Below are 21094 nucleotides of genomic sequence, written 5' to 3' on the forward strand. Positions count from 1 at the left end.
TTATGTATGGATACATAAAGAGTTGGGTCACATGAACCATGGATCATAAAACCCATGGGTATGGATTATGGGTTATACCCATGACCCTTGGAATCCTACATATAAATAGGTTACTCCATAGCCAAAATCACCACTTCTTTTCTTAGAGAAATATGGAGGTGTTTTGGTGCATGGAATTCTCTCTCAATAGCCACCTTTGTCCTAGGTGTGTTGTGATTCCATTTGAGGCATTTCATACTATTGGTGCTAAGCTCTTAAGGCCAAGTACATCAAGACTTCAAGCCACATAAAAGGTATGTTTCCCTAACTAGTATATTATATGGTTTATGTCAAATGCATGCTAGTTATAGGTTTAATGCCTTGGAAACCATTTGCATGTATAATAGAGAAAACATAGATCCAAGGTATTTAGGGTTGTATGTGCACCATAGGATGTTGTAGTATACTAAAACCCAACAACTACCTGTATGGTACGAAAAGCACTATCTTTACAGACCACAAAAGCCTTCAACATATATTCGACCAGAAGGAGCTCAACATGAGACAACGACAATGGGTCGAGCTACTCAATGACTACGGATGCGAAATTCGTTATCATCCCGATAAAACCAACGTAGTAGCTGACGCCCTAAGTCGGAAAGAATACTCTGGTCGTAGAGCCAAGTCATTGACTATAACTATCCATTCACATCTATCCACACAAATTAAGGAGGCTCAACTAGAAGCCTTGAAGCCTAAAAATGTGGCGGGTGAATGGCTTAGAGGGATGGATAAAAACTTAGAAGTCAAGGGTGGCGGAGCCTTGTACCTCATGGATCGGATCTGGACACTGAAGCTCGGTGGTTTCAGAGACGTGGTCATGACGGAAGCGCACAATATTCAATATTTCATCCACCCATATTCATATAAGATGTATCTGGATCTCAAAAAGTTATACTGGTGGCCTAACATGAAAGCAGAGATTGCTACCTTCGTGAGTAAGTGTCTTACTTGCACCAAGGTTAAGGTCGAATACCAGAAACTCTCAGGTTTACTACAACAACCGGAGATACCTGAGTGGAAGTGGGAGCGGATCACAATGGACTTCATAACCAAATTTCCCAAGACAACGTGTGGTCTCAATACCATTTGGGTGATCGTAGACAGGTTAACCAAGTCCGCACACTTCCTACCTATCAAAGAAACCGACATGATGTAGAAACTAACAAGAACCTACATTAGGGAAATTGTACGAGTACATGGTGTTCCTATATCTATTATCTCTGATAGAGATAGTAGATTCACTTCAAGATTCTGGCAGTCGCTACAAAGTTCCCTGGGAACTAGGGTGGACATGAGTACAGCCTACCATCCGCAAACCGACGGACAAAGTGAGAGGACTATTCAAAATCTGGAAGATATGTTGCGAGCCTGTGTGATAGACTTTGGAAAGGCATGGGATACTCATTCACCCCTTGTCAAGTTCTCCTACAATATCAGTTATTACACAAGTATAAAGTTTGCTCCATTTGAAGCCCTCTATGGCTGAAAGTGCAGATCCCCTCTGTGCTGGGCTGAAGTGGGTGATACACAGTTAGCTAAAGGACGAGTTCCTGATAGCACTCTCACGGGTCCGGAAATCATTCGGGAAACGATAGAGAAGATTGTTCAAATTTGTGAATGATTGAAAGCCTCTAGAGACCGACAGAAAAGCTATGCTGACAAGAGACAGAAACCTTTGGAATTCCAGGTTGGTGACCGTGTTCTATTGAAGGTCTCACCCTGGAAGGGCTTGATACACTTCGGAAAGCGTGGGAAGCTAAATCCAAGGTACATAGGGCCTTTTGAGATTATCGCTAGGATCGGCCCTGTAGCTTACAAACTCAAACTACCTCAAGAACTTAGTAACGTACACCCTACTTTCCACGTTTCGAACCTGAAAAAGTGTTTATCCGATGAGACTCTTGTTATCCCACTCGATGAAATTGAGATCAATGAGAGCCTCAACTTCGTGGAAGAACCAGTAGAAATCATGGACTGGGAGGTCAAGCAAAGGAAGCAAAGTCGTATCCCAATAGTGAAGGTTCGTTGGAATGCAAAGCGGGGACCTGAATTCACTTGGGAGCGGGAGGATCAAATGAAACTAAAATATCCTCATCTTTTCCCTTAGTCTATCTGTATTCGCTTAAACTCTAATTTCGGGACGAAATTTCCTTTAACGGGGGGATGATGTGACAACCCGAAATTTCTATCTTGTAAAGTCAATCAATTCAATCAAAAGTCAGACTTGTTTCTGTTATCTTTTAGCCTTGTTAAGGGTCTGTTTGAGAGTTCTAAGCCTAGTACACTCATGGATTGCGTGTTAGGAAGTGTTATCTTGAGTTCTTAGAGTTGCAATCGAGCCGGAAACACCATCAAAAAGGAGTTCACGGCTACATCTAGGTTCACGGCCGTGAACCCATCTTTGGGTCGTGAACATCCTTCATATATATAGAGTTGACTCATTTTTCTTCACTTCTTCAACTCTAGCCGTGAACACATCCCTTCTCTCTCAACTATCTTCAACCATGAACACTTCTAAAGGCTTCCAAAACGTAAGTATCTCATCCATCTTCTAGTTGTCCCTTAGAAACACTTGATTTCCACCTTGATTACAACACTTATTTGCATGAATCTTCAAGAGTTCACAGCTGTGAACCCTTCATAGGGCTGTGAACCCTTCTTAGATGCAAGGTTGGGCCGTGAACCCTCCATCCATGGCCGTAAATCCTTGATAAGATCGAGTTTGGGCCGTGAACACATCATGTGTTCTATGGCCGTGAACCCTTCTAAGGCCGTGAAAACTCCTTGTGTGGCCATGAACACCCTTCAATCAATCATTTGTGATTCTAACACTTCATTGAAAGTGTTTCCCAGTTCCTAAGATTGTTTCCCTTACATGTTAGTTGTTATATACACTAACTGTATACATATATGTCTTATTATATGCTTAATAGGATCCGTTTGTGCTCGAGACTTCACTTGGCATGCTTAGCATCCTATATCGATCTTTCATTCGAATCACTCACTACAAGTGAGTTCATACCCCTACAACTACACTTTTAAATGCTTTTAAATGCTTTTAGGGGGGGGGGGATACAAGTAGAACACAATGAAATTGTGTTAACCATTTACATGTGAAAACAACATCCAAAAGGATTTCTTATACTCAAAACTTGTTGAAAACTCTTTTAAAGCTTTTATAAACTTCTTTTATATCAAATCATATTCGTCTATCTATTTACGTATAAGTATGCTTTAACAGACTTAGGACTATTGCTAGATACCTTGACTCTTGTTCCTTGTTTGGTTGTGGGCTTGGGGTAGGATCACTAGTCCGAATGTCGATTAAATCATAGTTATACTTATTAAATACATATATGAATATTAAACCCATTTTTAATGATTATACTTAACTTAGTTGCTTGGTGAGTAATTGAGTCTTTTTCTATAAATCAGTAACAGTCAAACAATCATACTAGTAAACTATAATAGGTATAGTTTAGAGGATTAGTACTTACTACTTCTAGAACAGTGAAACTTACATGAGTCAGTTCTTACATGAGTCAGTTCTTACAAGAGTCAGTTCATACATGAATCAGTTCGAACATACTATAACTAGAACAGGAAGGAACAAACATTCTATAACAAGAACAAGATAACAATAACGTGAGCCACTATTTCATGGCACATCAATATGCTTGTTGTGTCATGTTTTGTAACTAAAGTCTCCTGGAGGGAGAGCATGAGTTTGTGTATAGATCTATACGAGATTGACCATCCTACACCTTGCTGCTAGCTACAGTGGGAACTGCAGGTCTACGGGTGACAAATGTCATACCATTTCGATGTCTTTAGAACGTCGTGTTTTATACTAGTCAATCAAGCATGATTATAACCTTATCACATTTTACCTTAATTTAACTAATTGGTTTTAAGGTGGTTAGTACTTCAGTAATTACTTTATACAATACTGCTGTACATCTTCATTTTCCCATTACATTCACATAGTGATATTCTCACATAAAAGGTAATGCAAACTATTTTCTAGTAAAGATAGTCATAAACTTGGGAAAACATACATTTTTACAAAAGAACAAACATACAAAACAATCGGGTCTTGGTAGAAGACTAATTTCCATTTTAGTAGAAAATATAAGATTTTCTAGGAAGTATACAAACAATTACATCAAAACACTTACAAACATTTTCATCAAACTAATGAAATCATTTGACACAAAAATACTTATGAACTCACCAGCTTTAATGCTGATCTACTCTTTCAAAATAACTTGTATTCTCAGGTCACCAATAGACAGGTACAAATGGCCAGGTTTTGAGAAGACGGAGCATATTCAAGACTCATCTTTATTTTGATTATATATTTTTGGTGTCTTACAAACTGTACACTATTCACACTTGTATTAACTATATTACTAATGCAATGGATGATGTTGTTGCTTGTCTTACTATTGTGCATTGTTATGATACTGAACATGACGTCCTCTGCCCCCTAACGTTTCCGCCGTTCCGGTTTGGGGGTGTGACATTAATCCTTAAGCTCTTTTGTTTAAAGTTCAAATATATCCCTAAATGGATGTCCTTAACCCTAAAGTTTCCAACTTTATGGTTTTGCATGGCCATTAAGATCTCAACATCAAAAATGCTAGCTTCTTGACCCATTAAGATAACCTTGATCATGCATGGAAAGAAACTAATACTCAAGATCACATTTTTAAGATTTATCACACCCTAAACCTCTGAAAGGACAACTCAAAAGTCCAGGAGTATTCCATACTCACAAGGATCAAGATTTGGGACAAAAGGTGCCAACTTTAAGCTAGAACTAGATCTTAATGAAACATTCATCAAGGTTCTCCAAAAGATGCATAAAGGAGAGTAGTTTCTGGATCCAAAGCCTTGAGTGAAGCATCACAACTTCAAGGTTCTTCCTTCACCTCTAAAAGCTCCAAAATGGCACCAAAAGACTCTCTAAGCTTCAAAATACACTAACACACTTTAGGGTTTTGAAATGAGGAAAGAGGTTGGAGTTAAGAGAGAGTATGAAGCCATAAAGATGTTTAATTAGGGTCCAAACCCTAAAAATTAGGGTTTGCACCCTGGCTATGTACACCCTGCGTGCTCAGCGTACGTCCAGCGTACGTGTGCATGGCTAAAAATTACGAAAATACCATCAAGGACCAACCTTGCGAACAATTCACAATCCAAGGGCCAAAATGGAATACCTGAAAAATCAAGATGTTACAACTCTCCCCCACTCGAACTAGACTTCGTCCTTGAAGTCTGTTGCCACGAATAAATCAGGTTAGTGCTCTCGCATCTCCACCTCGGGCTCCCAAATCCATTCAGAACCCTTCCCGATGCTGCCATTGGACCTTAACCAAAGACACCACTTTGTTTCGTAAGGACTTTGTCTTCCTATCCAAGATCCCTACTGATCACTCCACATAATTCAGGAGATCATCGAACTGAGTATCATCCAAAGGGACAATCACAGACTCATCGACCACACACTTCCGAAGATGAGAAACATGGAAGGTGTTGTTGATCTGGCTGAGCTCGTCAGGCAAATCCGACCGGTATGCTACCTTGCCCACCTGGGCGAAAATCATGAAGGGTCCAATAAATCTGAGACCCAAATTGCCTCACTTCCGAAATCGGATGACACCTTTCCAAGGTGACACCTTTAGAAGCACCAAGTCCCCCACCTGGAACTCGAGATCTGAACGTTGCCGGTCTACATAAGTCTTATGTCGGTTTTGCACGAATCGCAGCCTATCACGTAGGTGCTGAATCAACTCAGTGGTCTTGAGTACCACCTTAGTACTCCCCATAACCCGATACCCGACCTCCCTCGAGCAAACCGGGATCCTGCACCTCCTCTCATACAAAATCTCAAAAGGTGGTTGGTCAATACTGGCATGATAACTATTGTTGTAAGAGAACTCGGTCAGTGGAAGGTAAGTATCCTAATTTCCTCCAAAATCTAATACACATGCCCGGAGCATATCTTCGAGTGTCTGAATCGTACGCTCGCTCTGACTGTCGGTTTGGGGTTGGTATGCCGTACTAAAATGCACATGTATACTCAACTCCTCATGAAACTTCCCCCAAAACCTAGAAGTTAAACGAACATTCCGGTCTGAAACCATCGAAACTAGAACTCCATGCCGAACCACCACCTCCTCAATATATATGTCAGCTAGCTTCTCAACAGATATACTCTCAGCAATCGGTATGAAATGTACACTATTGGTCAATCTATCAACAATAACCCATATAGGATCGACTCCACGTGCAATCCTTGGCAGCTTTGTGATGAAATCCATGGTAATATCTTCCCACTTCCACATAGGAATGGGTAACGTTTGCATCTTACCGTGAGGTCTCTGATGTTCGGCCTTGACTTTCTTGCAAGTCAGGTACCGCTTGACAAACCATGTTATTTCTGTTTTCATACAGGGCCACCAATAACTCAACTTCAGATCCCTATACATCTTCGTGGCCCCCGGATGGATCGAAAACTTTGACTTATGAGCCGTATCCAAAAATGTTTGTCTCACCCCACCAGTAGCCGCCCAAACACTACCAAACTGAGTCAACAACCCCGACTGTCTCTGACAAATAAAGGAATCTGCCCCCTGATTCGCTCAACCTTCTAATTCTCCTTTTTCAATCCCTCCGCCAGATCCTTTTGATCAAATCCAAAAAAGGTGAAGTAATAACCATCCTCAAAAAAATGTCGCTGATAGGAGCATTCACTGCTTTACGGCTCAAATTATCGACCACCACATTGGCCTTCCCAGGGTGGTACATGATCTCGCAATCATAGTCATTTACCACATCCAACCATCTCCGCTGCCACATATTCAGATTCGGCTGATCCATTGTTGGGTCTAATATTGGTTTATATTTTGCTTTTCTAGGAAAATATATTTTTATGTAATGTTGTATGTGTTTGAGGTTTGTGTGTACGGCCGTACACGGGTGTGTGTGTGTGAATCTATTGTAAGGAGCATCAATCATATTCATTCAATACATCATAGATTCAAGTTATTCTTCTTCTCATTCTCTTCTATTTTGATCTGACATCATCCGTTTGATTGGGATTCCGCACCATCAAACGGATCTGATTGATACACAAGCAGATTGGGGACTTACAAGTGGTATCAGAGCTTGGATTGTATCAATCAATTTTGTCAGATCTGGAGCTTATTTGATCTTATTTTTGAAAGATTTTTGCGTTTTTGGATAGATCTATGAAAATTAGGGGGGGGGGGGGGTTTGATCTTCGCGTTTTTCATAAAAACGAGTTTTTGATCGAGTTTTGGAGCAAAAATGGTGAAAAACGTCGTTTTTTTCGCGATCTGATTGAAGGTGTGCGGCCAGTTGAAGGTGTACGGCTCGGAGTGTGCGGCCTCGGAGTGTACGGCTCGGTGTGCGGCCTCGGTGGTTTGCAGTCCTGTAGCGTCTCCGGTTCGCACCTCGGTCTCGGTCAGCAGCGTGTGCGAGTCTTCGCAGCAGTCGTCCTCGCAAGCAGCAGCGTCTTATTAAAAAAAAAAAGGGGGGGGGGAAGCGATTTTGCATTTGCCAAGAATCGAACCCGGATCATCCGCCTCCTTTCCCCTCCGCCTTACCAGTTGAACCAACCTGTCACATGCTATAAACCTTCAGAATTTAATTGAAAAGGATTCCTTTGTCGGTCCATATTTTCGCAAATTTGACATTTTTAGCCCAAAATTCAAATTTCTTTTATTTTTAAATTCTATTTTCTTCCAAAAATTTTAATTTTTAATTTTTAATTTTTGACTTTTATTTTGACCTTTTTACTTAAAATTTTGACTTTGACTTTAAAGTTTGACCTTTGACTTTAAATTTTGACTTTCTCGTTTGACCTTTAAATTTTCAAATTTAGCTTTTCGGTTTGACTTTTAAGTTTGACTTTTTAAATTTGACTTTTAAGGTTGACTTTTGAGTTTTTAGTCAAAGGGCATTTTTGATAAACAATGAGTTCTTCAAACACCAAAGTCAATGAAATTTCTTGTTCTCAAACATGCATTAATAAAGTTAAAAATTTACTTGAGCATATCGAATTATTACGCAGAGAGAACGAGGACCTAAAACACGAAGGATATCAACTTAGTAAAGGTCAGAAACCCCTGAAGGTTGAATTAGAAGCAAAAACCAAAGACTTTAGAAAACTTCAGGAAGAGTATAGCAATAAGAGTGCGAATTATAGATATGTGACTGAACGACTTGCTGAGGTAACTGCTGAGCTTGACACATTGAAAAACAAATTTGAAAATGCAGATTTTACTTTTAGAAAATTTGATGTGTCAAGTGAAGTAGTTGCATCCATGATAGAACATAATTTGCAATTCAAAGAGAATCAGCAAAAGGGTTTAGAATATGACAAAGTGCCTCCTCCTTATAATCATAATTATCAGTTTAAGCCATTGACAAAAGAGGAAAAGGACAGAGAGCCACATCTTAAATATGGATTTGTGTTAGGAGGTAGTATTAATGTTGAAAATACTAATGTTTCTACTTCCCATGCAGATCAATCTTTAAGTCAATCAAAGCAAGCAGCTGAAGAGAGTGTGTCTGATAATAAAATTGTGTCAAAGTCTGAAGACTTAAATTTTTTCGATATATTTGATGATATATTTGATAATTCTGCCGTGGATGTGCCAGAAAGTGTTGAGCTGAACGATTCTAATGCTTCTACTTCTTGTTCAGGTAAAGTAACTGAAGATGAGAACAAGGAGAAAACTGTTGAACAAACCAATGTCTCCTTGAACTCTGAATTTGTTGCTTCTAACTTATTTACTCCAAACAAACATGTTGTTGAGAAGTATGGGCCACCAAACCAAGTGAAACAGCCGACTTGCTGCAAGTGTGCTTGTGGGAACAATCAGAGACGAGGCAAGGACACGTCACCAGGGGCAGGAAGAAACAACTTCCCAGTGAAGAAAAAGACTTGCTTTCACTGTGGAACACCTGGACATATTGCCCGAAATTGTCCTAATCGAGCATATGTTCCCTACTATGCACAAGAGTGGCAAAACGCACCAAGAGGGAGATACCCCTAAAGAAACCCCTCAAGGTCACGTTCAGACAATGGCGACTGGAACGCGCAAAAGGCCAAGAATCAAAATCCCAAGGGCAAGAAGGGAATGTCGGCCAAGAAGTCCAATCCAAGAGATGCTCCAGTGAAATCAAGACCGGTTAGGTCAAAGTCATCTCGAAGATCGGCTTCAAGTTCAAAATCAAGTGCCGAGGCACCCATCCGATCAAAAAAGAAATGGGTTAAACCTGACTACAGATGGGTACCGAAGGTTCACTCTCCCAAATCTCCTAATGCTTCTAACGTTTCTTCATCTTTTGTTTGTGATAAACAGGATATGTCATGGGAGAGGATACCGTGCAAGGATGACAAAGGTCAACCCAGTTTCAAAATGGTCTGGGTTCCAAAGACCAACTGATCCTGCTATGTGTCGGAGCAGCTATGGAGGCATATCATAAGACTTCGGTTTGTTGGCAGTGGCTGTTCCAGGCACATGATAGGAGGCATCTCTCAACTGTACAACACTCAGAACATTGTTTAAGAGTATGTGTCCTTTGTGGAAAAGGAAGAAAGGAAGGGATCACTCATGGGGTTTGTGCTTAATGACATGAAGAATTTTCGGATCTATTCTGAGATTATGCGTGCTGTTCTCAGACCTTCTGGATGCAAATTCAATCGGTGACTTACGGTTTGATTTTTCTTCTCGATACTCCTGAGTTTATCTTACACTGATTCATTTTGAAGACAATTATTTTCTTTCTTATAGTTTTTCTTTAGTAGGTATTGTTTTGGGAAGTGATATGAAGTCTAGTGCTAAAGGGAAATATGCAATTCGTGTAATGCACTAAAGCCGAATTGTCTAGACTTTGTATTCAATGTGCTGGTAGGCACAAAGGATTCAAAAGGACTAGACATTGATTGACCTTGAAAGGACTTGACTAATATGAACTTAGATAGTTTCATTTGGTTTGACCATACGACGCTCGGGTAGATTGAGCAGTGAGATAAACATGGGAACCTGCGAGATACACTAAAAGTTAATTATCTAGAACCGTGGCTCAACATTTCCTTGATGTACGAACTTATGTCTTTAATTCTGGTTCTGATAGGGCGACTGGGGGGTTCTGATAAAGTAGGTCTGTAGGAAATTATTTTCTTGCTTTCTATCTGTCAGTCATATGTTGCTTCCTCTGCGTGATTGGAAGAAATCCGACCTGGAATGCAACATATGCAACTCTATTTCTATGCATCTTCTTTATCTATGCAATTTTTTCTATCTGTTAGTCATATGCTGTCTCCTCTGCGTGATTGAAATGATCCGACCTGGAACACAACATATGCAACATTCTACCTCTCAATCCCTCTATCTCTGTTAGTCATATGTTGTTCCCTCTGTGTGATTGGAAGACATCCGACCTGGGATACAACATATGCACTTTTATATCTGTCTTCTTTTTTAATGATTGAATACTCACCTAAAGTAAGGAGTTCTTTGGAAGCTCTTGATTACCGGGGTATATCGGGAAGTGGGAAACACGTTCTAGTACATCTAAAATTGAACCATTTAATAGGTTGTCTGTAGATCTTGCCGCTTAATTTAAGTGGACAACAATATCCTTGGTCGTCGTCAGCTAAATGTCCATTTAGGAATATATATCACAATGATTTGTCACTTATAATCTGTCCAAATTGTCAACATCCTTTGTGTTTAAGTGGACCACAATACCGGTGATTGACCAGATCTAGACATACAAGCGTGTGCTGATAAACGATATTGGATTGCTTGACAACTTTGATCCCAAATATTTTTGTTTTTGTTAAATTTGTTCATAATTTTCCTCTATGCACAAATTTAGGGGGAGAATTAAAAAAAAAATTTCAAAATCAAACAAAAATCAAAAAAATTAAAAATCCAAAAATAGTGTTATTTCTGTTTTATTTCTTGTTCAAGAAAATCAAAAAACCAAAAATATTTTTGTTTCTATTTTATTTTTTTTTCAGAAAATAAGAAAAATCCAAAAATATTGTGTGCTAAGTTTTCTTTTAGTTTTGTTTTGTCTTGAAAAGTGAATTCAGATGTAGATGAGACTCATGGATACTGAATCGAAAATTTCTGAGCCAAGGCTTTATCCGTGAGCATCGAAGAATTCTCATTCGAAGGAGCAAGAAATGAAGTTATTCTTTTAACATTCAATCCTTCAACCCCAGAAGCAAGGTGAAGCTGACTTGAAGATTATGTGACAAGTTGCATTGAAGCCTCATCAATCAATTTGCTGTTATTCTTGAACCTGCTGAAGTGATCCAGAAGTTTCGTTCTCTATTGTTCTCTCTGAATATTCTCAAGCTGAAAGCGCCATTTTCAAGAATCTTTTCAAGAAGCCTCCTCACCCAACGTGCGTTCAATGCCAAATTCTGAAGAAAAGCCCAAGTGCTCAAGATGAAGTCAGTAATTAAAGATTCATCATGTTCATCTTGAAGTTGTGAAGAATTTGAAGATTAATGCTGAAGCCAAGCTCCCAATGAAGATTGACAAGAAAAGCCAACTACTTTTTTAGGGGGAGCTTGTTGGGTCAATTAGAAAAGAAAGCTATAAACCAAGGGGGAGATTGTTGGGTCTAATATTGGTTTATACTTTGCTTTTCTAGGAAAATATATTTTTATGTAATGTTGTATGTGTTTGAGGTTTGTGTGTACGGCCGTACACGGGTGTACGGCCGTACACCTATGTACGGCCCATATTTCATATATATAGGGTGAGGAGTGTGTAAAGAAGGCTAGAAGGCTAGAGAAGAGGAGAGCTTATTGTAGAGAGAGAAAATAGAGAGAAGAAGAGAGTGTGTGTGTGTGAATCTATTGTAAGGAGCATCAATCATATTCATTCAATACATCATAGATTCAAGTTATTCTTCTTCTCCTTCTCTTCTATTTTGATCTGACATCATCCGTTTGATTGGGATTCCGCACCATCAAATGGATCTGATTGATACACAAGCAGATCAGGGACTTACATCCATCAAGTACCTCAAACTCTTGTGGTCAGTGTAAATAGTACACCGAACCCCATATAGGTAGTGCCTCCAAATATTGAGGGCAAAAACCACAACCCCTAACTCCAAGTCATGCGTAGGGTAATTTTCCTTATGAGGCTTTAGCTTCCTCGAAGCATAAGCAATCGCATGACCCCTCTGCATAAGAACAACTCCCAAGCCCTAAATAGAGGCATCACAATAAACCAAAAAATCATCCAAACCCTCGGGAAGAACGAGAATCGGGGCCTCACACAATCTTTTCCTCAAAGTCTCAAAAGTCAACTGTTGATCAGGCCCCCACCAAAAAGTCACATTCTTCTTCGCCAAGCGGGTCAAAGGCACTACAATCTTGGAGAATTCTTGGATAAATCTCCGATAATACCCCGTGAGACCTAGGAAACTCCAAATCTCAGATGGGGTCCTCCGAACCTCCCATCGCATCACAGCCTCGATCTTGGCCGGGTCAACCAATATACCCTTCTGATTGACGATGTGCCCCAAGAACTGCTCCTCGCGTAACCAAAGCTCACATTTGGAGAATTTGGCATAAAGCCTCTCCCTTCTCAGGGTCTCCAACACCTCTCACAAGTGTTACTCGTGTTGCTCCTTGGTCTTAGTGTAGACCAGAATATCATCTATGAATACTATCTCTGACCGACCCAGCATCAGCCTGTAAAACCAGTTCATGAGATCCATGAACGCTACTGATGCATTGGTGAGACCAAATGGCATCACCACGAACTCGTAATGACCATAACGAGTCCTGAAGGATGTCTTCTGCACATCATCATCCCTAACCCTCATCTGATGATACCATGATCGCAAATCAATCTTGGAAAACCTAGATGCACCCTAAAGTTGGTCAAACAAATCATTAATCCTTGGGAGTAGGTAATAGTTCTTCACCGTTAGCTTATTCAACTCCCGATAGTCAATGCACATCCTGTGTGAACCGTCCTTATTTTTCACGAACAGGATCGGTGGCCCCCACGGAGAACTGATCGGTTGAATAAAACCCTTGTCTAGCAGATCCTGAAGCTGGATAGATAATTCCTGCATCTCTGGTGGTGCCAAGTGATACGGTGCCTTGGCTATTGGAGCCGCACCAGGAACCAAATCAATCCGGAACTCGACTTGCCTCTCGGGAGGCACTCCTGGTAACTCCTCAGGAAACACACCGGGGAAATCCCGCAAAATGGGCACCTTAATCAATGTCTCCGTGCCCTCCACCTGATTATCCGCCACATAAAACAAAAATCCTAAACAACCCTGCTGAAGATATTGTTGGGGTTTGAGCATTCTAACACTCCTATGGTGTACATGCAACCCTAAATACCTTGGATCTATGTTTTCTCTAATATACATGCAAATGCTAATATTCCAAGGTATTACCCTATCTAGCATACAATCATAGATACTTGGGTAATAATATAGATAGAATACATACCTTTTGTAGTGTAGCTTGACTCCATGGGGCTTGAGTGCCTAGTGCCTCAAATGTGACACCTCAAATGGCTCACACAACATCAAATGCTCTTGGAATAACTTAGAGAGAAATCCACACTTCAAGAAATCGGCTAGCCCTTCTTTTTCACACATAGTGGCCGATTTTGGTGAATAATATGATGCTTATATAGTATGTTACAATTAGGGTTACGCCATGTAAACCCTAATTGTCATGACCTTTCATTTCCATGACCCATGGGTTAAGTAACCTCCATGGAGCATCCATGGAGTATCCTATGGGTTTAACCCAACTTAATTATCCATGGAGCTTTGGCCCACTATATAAGTTATGGATGATTTACACAATCAACCCATATATTTAATTAGTCTTCTTTTGATCACATAATTAATTCTAAATTAATTCTTGATCAATACTAATTAAATATTATTATTCTTATTATTAATATATTAGAACTTATAATATATTAATAACCATAAGTGTCTTATTTCTCTCATTTAGTCTATCCAAGTGCATGATGCCATGCAACCCAAATGGACCATGCCTGGTCGGGTCAAGTACATACTAAATATAGTTATGGACTTAGACACTAATCCAACAGATATCTCTATGCCCTTGTAGCTGAACAAAGAGTTGGCTCATGCCAAGCTCCCTCGCCAGGAATAACCAATTCTCCCCCAAGCGGGCTTTGAAATCTCACTAGCTTGCGCTCATAGTAAATCATGGCCCCATTGGGGCCTAACCAATCCATCCTGATAATAACCTATGATCCTCGCAGAGAAATCGACACAAAATCAATTGAGTATCTCTCACTAATAATACACCCACGATGAACCCTCGAAGCACTCACAGTATGGTCATCTGCAATCTTGACCTCCAACGGGTAATCCATAGTCCCGAGAGCATCACAAAACTTCTTGATAAGCGCAAGAGACACAAAGGATCGGGTAGCACCTGAATAAAACAGAACATGAGCAGTCATACCATTAACACAAAAGGTCCCTATATAAGATCATATATAATCATGAGCATAAATTAGGAAAACAATAAAAGATAGAAATAAGTCACATACCAGTAACCACATCCGGTGCTGAACGGGCCTTGTCAGTGGTCGGCTGAAATGCCCTGCTCTTCACCACAGGTACCTCCGCCTTGCCCTGGCGGCCATTAGTAATCCTCAACGTGGCCGGACGAGGCACCACCGCTGTTCCTCGTGAAAATCTCGGTCAATCAGCCTTTTTATGGACGGTCTGATTGTAATGGAAGCAAATCAGAGCACTCTTTGGGCAGTCCCTAGTCATGTAGCCCGAATGACCACAACCGAAAAATATTGAACCCATCAATCGAAACGCCCCATAGTGCGGCTTGCCGCACTTACCGTAACAGCTTCGACCCTACGGACCTCTAATGCATGAGTCGGAAGTCTTGGGACTCTTAGCATGGCCCACTGCTATCCGTACCTGCTCCAACTTCTGCTTTGTCTAGAGCTCCAACTTGATCTCCTGCTCACGGGCCTTCTCAATCATATCATCCAAGGTCATACACCCCGAAAATTTCACAAACTCCCTGCTATCCTCTCTCAAGATATCATGGTATCTCGTCTTCTTCATCTCCTTATCTGTAGCATACTCCGCCACAGTCTCAGTAGTCTGGCGAAGGTCCTGGAACTCCCTCGGCAGTTGCTGCACCTCGATAACCGGTGAAAACTCCCTCTGGAACCTCGAAACAAAATCCTCCTAGGTCATAATTGCCACTGCCACTGCCGCTGACCCTACAACACGACTAACCTTATCCCACCAGTCTCGTGCTCCATTCCTCAGCAAGCATGATGAAAATCCCTCCTTTGCCCCCTCAGGGCAAAAACTCATCCACTGAGCATTCTCCATGTCAGTGATCCAACGTCGGCTAGCGATGGGGGCCTTAGCCCCAAAGAATTCAAGAGCTACACAATAATTAAACTCCCAGAATGAGGGAGTTCAAGCCCTTATCTGACCCGCAACAATATCTGCTTGAAAAGTCCTAAGGCTCTCATCCATCAACACCATAATCCCCTCCTTGAAGGTACTAAACATCACCGGAGTAGCATCCAAAATACCGCGAGTAACCTCAGCCGCATTAAATTCGTACAGTATTTCATCAATCAATTCTGCGCCTGATCCAGAACCTGAACCAGAACTATAGCCAGAACCTCCTCAAGTAGTCATCACCATACTCACGTTGAAACACAACGTATAAAAAGTCATCATTAGACTCGAGGGAAATCTCACTATACATGTCTCCTTAGAGTCTCCATGCCTGCTCTGGTCTCAGGTACAGATCTTATGCTTCCAGTAGTTTGGGCCCAATACCACCATTCACACCTATCTGTACCCTCCTCAAGAGTCGTCCCGATTCCTTTAAATCAGCATACTTGAACCACACACCATTCCTTATGCTAACAACATACATATCCTATACTTTCCTAGGAATCCTTAACTCCCACCGCTCGCAATACCGAGAACCTTAATCAACACCGCTGGTTGGCTTATGCATGCAAGTTATACACAAGTGGAATCACATAGACTGTCAAATGATGAATCTACCCTAAGTCCACAACCAAACAAGGAACAAGAAATGAGGTCAAATCAATAATTCTAGGACTATATGATCATAGTCGTATACAACTTTGAAAGCACACACTTAGCAATTAACTGAGCCGATATCAATTCCATGTAATACATAGCATCAAATTCCCCTAGGCTATAATGCATCATTCATATCAGGAAATTCTATCGTATAATTCCTGAAAGTATCCTTAGCCCTATGCTAGCATGCAATTCTCAAATTGAGCATACTAATCATAACACTTAGGTATGGGTAATTTTAGGAACTACTTACTTGAGCTCCGCTGATTGCATGCATCGCACCCCTTTTACTTATTAAAAATATTTTTAGAAATTCAATTTCAGTTTTCTTTAAAAAGATTATCATTTCTTCAGTTTGAGTTCTGACACACCCGATAGTGTGCTCAAATCCCTCAAACCAAGGCTCTCATACCAACTTGTAGCAGCCCAAAAACAATGATAAATTTCTTCATTTAAAGACTATCAATTTCATTCATTAATTGTTTAAAAAACCATCACCAAATATAATATCCAAAATATCATAGTACAAATATTCAAAATGCAGAAATCATGAGGGGAGGATGTCGTTCCATAACGTCGGGTCCTTCTCTTTTGGACCGGAAGTACCTGAAACCATAAACATAAACTATAAGCACAAAGCTTAGTAAGTTCCCCAAAGTACCACATACCAAACATGCAGCTGGGCTTAACCCTGGGGTATAATCCAACCTAATATATACATATGGGCCCCGTTGGTGCCTTCGACCCATGGATATAATGAGAAGACTCATCTCGCAGACAGATGAAAAGCTGAAACAATACGCTGCTCCAAAATTAACTCTACCATTCACCTTTATAGACATAGTGACCAAAACTCAAAATACAACTCAAAATACCCAAAATAGCCCTAGGTTAAACTTTGGTCTAAATCAAGGTCAAAGTCAACCGAGTCAACCGGGTCAACTCGGTGAGTATGTTGGGCGTACCCAACATGTACACGGGGCATACTACACGCTTGACTAAAATCAAGGGGCTGACCACGTACACACAACGTACCCCTTGGTACGCCCAACACACAACTAGTACAGATGGCGCTTGTGACATCCGCTAACGAACACCTGCTCGCAATTGGGTCCTTCTTCCAAAAGAACTATGGAGCCCCACATGGATGAAACTCTTGGAGAGTCAAAGAGAGAGATCCCACCATCGCCACCATCTCAGAACGAAAAGCGCCCAAGCGCTCATCCAAAATCTCCATGATACCCTCCTTGATCGTAACGAAGATCACTGGAGTCTGCTCCAAGAATACCGCGGGTAATCTTTGATGAAATGAACTGCCACATCTAATCATCCATATGTCCGACTCCATAGCCAGAACCCGAACCATCACCGACACTAGAACCAACACCGACACCCATATCTCCATCAGAACTTCCTCGAGTGACCACCATACTGAAAATAAACCATACAAACCATCAAAATATACTCGAAAAACCCCACATTCTACAAGCTCCTTGGTATCATCGTGGCTTTCCTTGACTCGAGTACAGATCCTTTGCTTCCAGTAGTACGGGCCCAATACTAGCTTCTACATCTATCCGTACTTTCCTCAAGGATCGCCCCGAATTCCCCAAGATACTTCCGTATCAATTCAGACGATCTCTAGCAGATCAAATCTCACTGCACCGAATCACCTCCTAGGTTCTCCTAGAACTACCATCACACTACTATTCTCCATCAGCTGCAGAAGGAACTCTCTAACACCTTCTAACTAATTACATATTACGACACCAGATAATTCTTTGACCGAAAGGTCTCACACTGCAATGGTTGGACTCAAACAAGAGTTATGCAATAGGGTTAAACCTAACCTCCTAAAAGTATCTAATCTTAGTAATATGTAACTTAACGCATTTGCTTACTAGTTATCTGATATTAATGGGAATTCCTAAAAGCACAAAGCAAGCAACATTCGAGCTTTGACTAATCCGAATTAAAGCATAACCTAAACAGACCGTCCTATCAACTGACTGATCCAATACTAGCATGCAAGTCTATAAACTCATACAGTAGGCATATAAATGTATCTCTTCTAGCATTCTATCATGCAATCCTGAGTAGATACTTATCCCTATTCTAGGAAGCGATTCACAAATTCACAATTCAAAGCATATCACATAGAACATGCATGGGTATTTTGGGAAAACTTACTTGAGGTCGGTCGATTGAATGCACTACACCCCTTTCTTTTATTAGAAAATCCTTTAATAAAACATTTTTTTATGAAAAATCCACCAAACCCTCAGTTTGAGTTCAGACACACCCGAGAGTATGCTCGAATCCCTCAAACTAAGGCTCTGATACCAACTTGTAACGTCCCAAAAATCATAACAAAAAATTTTATTTTTTTATTTGTAAAACCATCAACCATGATGTTCATAAAAGTCATAAAGGAAATCAAAGTATGTCAACAATCATCCATGAAATACATCAGATTCAAGGAATCCTGAAAATCCTAGTGTGTGAGATGCGATCGTCCTGAGTCGTTCCCTTTCGAACCGGAAGTACCTGAAACATAAACTGAAAACCGTAAACACAAAGCTTAGTGAGTTCCCCAAAATACCCCATACCATACATACAATGGGCCTTGGCCGTTATCCAATGGGCCCTTCCCAACATCGAGACCCGCCCGGTACAAATCTGTCAATAACATACGATGGGCCCCGCCCAACACACTTATCAAGCCCCGCCTGGCATCGTGCCCTGCCCGGTATACAGACAAACACATACAACACATGCAAGAGTCACACAGACAACTAGCATACTAATAACAATAATCCATGGGTCGTTATTGGTGCCTTCAACCCGCCAAACACTATGAGGAGACTCACCTCTATCTACTGATAGACAATAACAATCGGGCTACTGAACTGAAGAATCCCCACACTAAATCACAAATAATAAAAATGGAATTAACAATTAGGTCATATACCATAACTGGGAACCTAATTCATAAAACCCGATCCTTAGGGAAAAAGGGCTATTTTACCCTTTTCTTTAATCGGCCCAGACACCATGACCCAAGCCCAAAAGTACTAGAACCCGAAAATGGCCCAAAACCCATTAGCCCTCAGTTGGGAGTACGCCGAACATGCCCAACTCGTATGCCCCACGTACGCGCACCAATTAGAAGATATGGTTCAAACCCAGTACGTTCAGCGTACATATAAGTACGCCCGACGTACTGGCTTGAAACCCAAACCCCATAAGGATGGATTAATCTGTTAAGACCCTTTCGTTCAAACTTCAGATCTAGTCCAAAACAAGGTCTTAATCCATAAATTCGGAAGCTTTATGCTTGTGCATGGCTTAATAAGCCCCAAAACCCAATTTTCACACTCTAACTTCATGAAATGAACATCAACCTTTGCATGGTTGAGCTAAACCCATAAAGCTACCATTTTAATGCTTAAAGGACCTCAGAAACACTAAGATCTACCATCCTAAGCTCCTGGATTAGCTTATACTCACAAGAAACTACTCAAGGGACCAAAATAAACCAAAATCTCTAAACTAGCTAGATTAAGAAGATAAATCATCACGGTTGTAACTTTATACCTTCTGAGGCTTGCCAAGACAAGGAAGATTATGGATCTTCAAGCTTCACTCCAACCAATGCTTGATCACCAAGCTCCTACTTCTTCACAATACACCAAAAGCACCAAAAGTTCACTTCCAAAGCTCAAAACACACAAGGAAAGGCTAAGGTTTCGTGGGGAGTCTTTAAAGGAAAGGGGGCTGATGAGGGGGCAGCCTCAAGGCTCATAACGGCATTTAAATAGGGGTCAAACCCTAAAAATTAGGGTTTGTGGTCTGCGTACGTATGTCCAACGTACACATGGGTATGCTCAATGTATGGCATCAACACCCATGATTCATTTAAGGGAGTACGCCCAACGTACTCCATGTTGCGCCCAATGTAACAGGGACCAAAGTGAAATCTTTTTAAAACAAAGTCTAATTTTGAAGAGTACCTGAAACTCGATCATTACACAAACACCAACAATACTTGCTCTTTTTGTCCCAAGAATCTTATGTCGCATACATTCTTGCACAAGCTAATATGACAAATTATAAGCCCAATGCTACACATGTTAACATTGCCTCCAAACTCAATATAATAGATGAGACCCACTACCCATTGATACTCATTACCAAAATCTTTCAAGGTCCCCTACAATAACTCACATTCAGTCGTCCATGCCTCACTTATGGTGTGCAATAAGTTTCGTGATCAACGTATTCTTAGGTATTCTTAGGTACCTTAAATACACCATTTACCATAGTTTACATATAACTCCCTCACAATCAACAATGCTCACCGTATATTCTAATGTTGATTGGGGATTCCCTGAATCACATCGTTCAACTTCAATCTACTCATATTTTTAGAAAAATACCTACTCTTCTTGTCATCAAAGTGCCAACCGATAATTTCATACTCTAGTGTTGAGATTGAATACCAGTGTGTTGTAAATGTCATCGTTGAAAACTTGAAATAAGTTGGCTTCAAAATCCTCTCCTTAAACTATTGGTTCCTAGTCGCCAAGCCATGCTAATATAATGTGATAATATTTCAGCTAGTTACCTCTCTGAAAACTTAGTTCAAAATCATTGTATGAAACGCATAGAAATTGACATACACTTTGTTAGAGAAAACATGCTTCATTTATGTTCGATTCCTTCACGTTCGTGTTGACTACCAATATGCTAATATTTTTAGCAATGGTCTTACTTGGCACCTTTTCACCAGATTCAAGTTCAGTCTATGCATTCGTATGATTACTTCTCAAACCGAGGGGGACTATTAGATATAATATATTTGAATTAT

This window comes from Lactuca virosa, chromosome 5 (assembly GCF_052849685.1).
Source record: "Lactuca virosa cultivar CGN04683 chromosome 5, Lactuca_virosa_CGN04683_v6, whole genome shotgun sequence".
Lineage (NCBI taxonomy): Eukaryota > Viridiplantae > Streptophyta > Magnoliopsida > Asterales > Asteraceae > Lactuca > Lactuca virosa.